This window comes from Hemitrygon akajei, chromosome 18, assembly GCF_048418815.1.
Source record: "Hemitrygon akajei chromosome 18, sHemAka1.3, whole genome shotgun sequence".
Classification (NCBI taxonomy): Eukaryota; Metazoa; Chordata; class Chondrichthyes; order Myliobatiformes; family Dasyatidae; genus Hemitrygon; species Hemitrygon akajei.
The window spans coordinates 2,551,493-2,556,185 of record NC_133141.1 but is presented as its reverse complement, the minus strand read 5'-3'; the positions used below and the strand labels follow the sequence as shown (position 1 = coordinate 2,556,185).

General features: G+C 52.8%; 1 pseudogene; it reads left to right on the top strand.

The window, feature by feature from the left end:
* The first annotated feature begins 944 nt into the window (after window positions 1-944).
* On the top strand, window positions 945-4,406 carry LOC140741606 (uncharacterized; annotated as a pseudogene).
* The last annotated feature ends 287 nt before the right edge of the window (window positions 4,407-4,693 follow it).

Here is a 4,693-nt window from a genome sequence, read left to right as displayed (position 1 = left end):
CTTCTCAGCCCAGCTCTTCACCTTAGGACACTGTAGGTTGTCCCATTTCAACCTACGACAATTTTCTACACTATACACAACACCACCAACCCCTGTGTTATCTGCAAACTTTCTAACCCACCCTTCCACTCCCTCATCCAAGCCATTTATAAAAATTACAAAGAGCAGGGGTCCCAGAACAGATCTCCATGAAATACCAGACAGAATATGCTCCATCTACTACAACCTTCTGCCTTCTGCAGACAAGTCAATTCTGAATCCCACAGGCAAGTGTTCCCTGGATCCCATGCCTCGACTTTCTGGCTTTCTGGCATTGGAGGAATAGAGACAGGCTAACCCCTATTGACATCAATGGATCAATGGATGAGAGGGTGAACAGCTTCAAGTTCCTCGGCGTCCACATCACCGAGGACCTCACGTGGTCTGTGCACACCAGCTGTGTGGTGAAAAAGGCACAACAGTGCCTCTTTCACCTCAACAGTTGAGCAAGTTTGGTATGGGCCCTCAAACCCTAAGAACTTTCTACATGGGCACAATTGAGAGCATCCTGACTGCTGCATCACTGCCTGGTGTGGGAACTGTACCTCCCTCAATGACAGGATTCTGTAGAGAGTGGTGCGGACAGCCCAGCGCATCTGTAGATGAGAACTTCCCATGATTCAGGACATTTACAAGGACATGTGTGTAAAAAGGTCCCGTAGGATCATTGGAGACTCAAGTTATCCCAACCACAATCTATTCCAGCTGCTACCTTCCGGGATGCGGTACCACAGCATAAAAGCCAGGGGAGCCATGGAGTCATAAGTAGCTAGTCATCTGGCCACAAGCTGGGGTCTGATCAGCCCCGGCTGGGTCACCTGGAAGAGGGTGTATGATGTTGAAAGACCCGAAACACCCAATGATTCCAGGAATATCACTGATGATGTGTCCAGCAGCATCAGTAGATGTATGCACACAGCTTACACCCTGAGTTCATCAGTGACAGCCAGGAAAGACGGGGTGACAACCACAAAAAGAGTGGTGACGACTGGAGAGTCAGTGACAGCTCGGAGAGACGGCAACCAGGGCAGAACGGGCTGGCAACCCAATCTGTGTCCTCTGACAGGAGGACCCCAACAAAAGCTACAATGAATCTAATGGAAAGCTACCCCCAGGGGTGCCCGAGAGGGGGGGAGGATGAGCACCCCAGTCGGACGGACATGACGGCAACAGACCCAGGCAATGAACAAATGACTACGAGCCAGCAGTGTGCATGTGGCAAAATCTACAAGGACAATCACGGCTTGAAGATCCACCAAGCGAGGATGAAGTGTCTGGCGGGAGCAGGAGCAGCACAACATGCAGGTGAGACGAAGGAGGTGCCAGGCCCAGAGTCAGCCCATAGTGCCCGGAAACTCCAAGTGTTGCAAACTGATCCCTCTAACATCAAGTCTAACAGGAAGCAGATCAAATGGCTTGCAGCTAGCATGACTTCACAGTGGAAGCAGTTTGATAAAGATGTCAACCAAATTCTGGAGGCAATGGCAAAGGGAAGGGTCAATAGGAAGCTACAAGCCAAGACAACAATCATGGTCAGCATCGCAGCTGAACGGTTCGGAGAAGAGGAGAAGAAAGGCTCCAGAACACCTTACTCAAAGAACCAAAGAGCGTTGAGGATCGACAACATCAGGCAGGAGATGAAAGCGCTGAAGTCCCAGTACAAGGAGGCAGGAGAAGAGGAGCGCATCGGCTTGGCCCAGCTGACGTGCATACTACGATAGAAGATCAGGGTTCTCCGCTGGGCAGAGTGGCATCGGAGACGGCGTCGTGAAAGGGCCCGAAAACGTGCTGCCTTTATCGCCAACCCTTCGAGTTCACCAGGGAGTTGCCGGGGCAGAAGCGCAGTGGAAATTGGCCTGTTTGGAGGAAGACACAGACCAACATCTGAGGAAGGTATACAATGATCCTGAAAGAGAGCAGGAGCTGGGAGAGTGCAACATCCTGATAGACCCCCGGAACTGGATGTGCAGTTCGACATGTCAGAGCTGCGGCTAAAGGAAGTCAGAGAGGTCATCCGCAAAGCAAGGGCAAGCCTGGCTCCAGGACCAAGCAGCACCTCGTACAGAGTGTACAGGAACTGCCCCAAACTCCTGCTGCGTCTGTGGAAGATCCTGCGAGTCTTCTGGAGAAGGGGGAAGATCCCAGATCAGTGGAGAGTGGCTGAAGGGATGTGGATCCCGAAGGACGAAAACGCCACCCAGATAGACCAATTCCGTATCATCTCCCTGCTGTGTGTCAAGGCAAAAATCTTCTTCAGCGCTGTTTCCAACAGGCTGCGCACCTACCTAGCAAAGAACATCCATATCGATACATCAGTCCAGAAGGGTGGCATTTCAGGGATGCCGGGCTGTCTGGAGCACACCAGTGTGGTGACACAGCTCATCAGGGAGGCCAGGGAGAACAAGGGCAACCTGCCAGTGCTGTGGCTCGACCTGGCAAATGCATATGGCTCCATTCCGCACAAGCTGGTACAGCTCACACTGACCAAGCATCATGTCCCCAGCAGAATCAGAGACCTTATCGCTGATTATTACAGCAATTTCAGGATGAGGGTCTCTTCAGGAGCAATTACATCAAGCTGGCACAAGGTGGAGATCGGCATCATCACAGGGTGCACTATCTCAGTGACACTGTTCTCCCTAGCCATGGACGTGCTCACTAAGTCTGCTGAACCAGAGTGCAGAGGGCCCAGAATGATTTCCACTCAACGGCAACCACCCATTCATGGATGACCTCACAGTCACCACAGAATCAGTCCCAGGCTGCTGGTGGATTCTGCAGGGGCTCAAACAGCTGGTGGAGTGGGCCCGGATGCGTTTGAAACCAGCCAAATCAAGATCAATGGTGCTGAGGAAAGGCAAGGTGGAGAACAAATTCTGGTTCAGCATCGCAGGCACAGCCATCGCAAGAGAGCTTAGGTAAAGTTTTTGACAGCTCTCTAAGGGACACACCATCCATTCTCTGAGTGGAATGGCAAGTTGGATGGCTGGCTGAAATCTGTGGACAAGTCTGGCCTACCTGGGAAGTTCAAAGCCTGGGTGTATCAGCATGGCATTCTTCCCAGAATCCTGTGGCTCCTCCTCGTCTATGCAGTTTCAATCTCGACAATTGAAATCTTAGAGAGGAGGGTTAGCAACCACCTCAGAAGATGGCTGGGGCTGCCAAAGAGCCTGAGCAGCATCGCACTCTATGGACACCACTACAAACTGCAACTGCCCTTCAAATACTTGGAGGAGGAATTCAAGGTAACAAGAGCCAGAGAAATGGTGCAGTACAGGGACTCCAGTGATCCGAAGGTGGCTAGAGCAGGGATCCGAGTGAGGACTGGCAGGAAATCGAGGGCGGAGGAAGCTGTTCAGGAAGCAGAGGAAAGGCTGCGTCCCAGGAGGCTGGTGGGAGTGGTCACACGGGACCGAGCTGGGCTAGGATCCTTTACAACTCCCCAAATGGACACCATCAGAGGGAAGGAAAGGCGTCATCTAGTACAGGAGGAGGTGAGAGCAGCAGTGGAGGAGAGGAGAACCTGCAAGGCGGTGGGAATGAAGCAACAGGGAGCTTGGAGAAGATGGGAGAATGCGGTGGAGAGGAAAGTGACCTAGGCTGAGCTTTGAAAAGCCGAGCCACACCGCATCTAATTTCTCATCCAGGCAGTGTACAATGTGCTTCCAAGCCCATCAAACCTGCACACATGGTGCAAAACAGACTCATCTGCGTGCCCACTGTGTTCCAAGCGAGGAACCCTGAAGCACATCCTCAGCGGCTGCACAAGGGCACTTGGTGAGGGACGGTACCGATGGAGGCATGATCAGGTCCTGAAGACCATCGCTGAAGCCATCAGCGCAGGAGTGGAGTGGGCGAAGCAGTCTCGACCCTCCAAGCAGACCATTGCCTTTGTCAGAGCTGGGGAGCAGCCAATACCCGCCAAAAGAACATTTGCAGGCATCCTGACCTCTGCAAGAGACTGGCAGCTTTTGGTGGATCTTGAATGGCAGCTGAAGTTCCCCGACCGTATCGCAGCCACCACCCTGCGACCAGACATTGTCCTTGTGTCTGAGTCTACCAAGCAGTTAGTGATGCTGGAGCTGACAGTCCCATGGGAAGATCACTTGGAAGAGGCCTTTGAAAGGAAGCTCTCCAAGTACGCAGGACTGGTCAGCAACTGCCAGCAGGCTGGATGGAGAGCGAGGTGTCTCTCAGTGGAAGTTGGTTGTAGGGGATTTGCAGCCCGTTCCTTAGCCAGAGCCTACAGCAATTTGGGCATCGAGGGAGAGAGGAAGAGGAGAGCCATCTGCAGTACCACCGATGCGGCAGAGAGGGCCTCAAGGTGGCTGTGGCTCAAGAGAGTGGACCCATGGAGTCATGTGTAGCTGGCCATCTGGATACAAGCTGGGGTCTGATCAGCCCCGGCTGGGTCACCTGGAGAAGGGTGTATGATGTTGAAAGACCCGAAACACCCGATGATTCCAGGAACATCACTGATGATGTGTCCAGCAGCATCAGTAGATGTATGTACACAGCTGCTGTGGGACATACCTATCCTGCACCTTGTGAACTATTCCCAGAAACTTCAGCCATCTCTGCTCTGCCATCATCCCCACCAGTATCCTCCTCCAATCCACCTGGGCAAGCTCCTCTCTCATGCCTCTGTAATTCC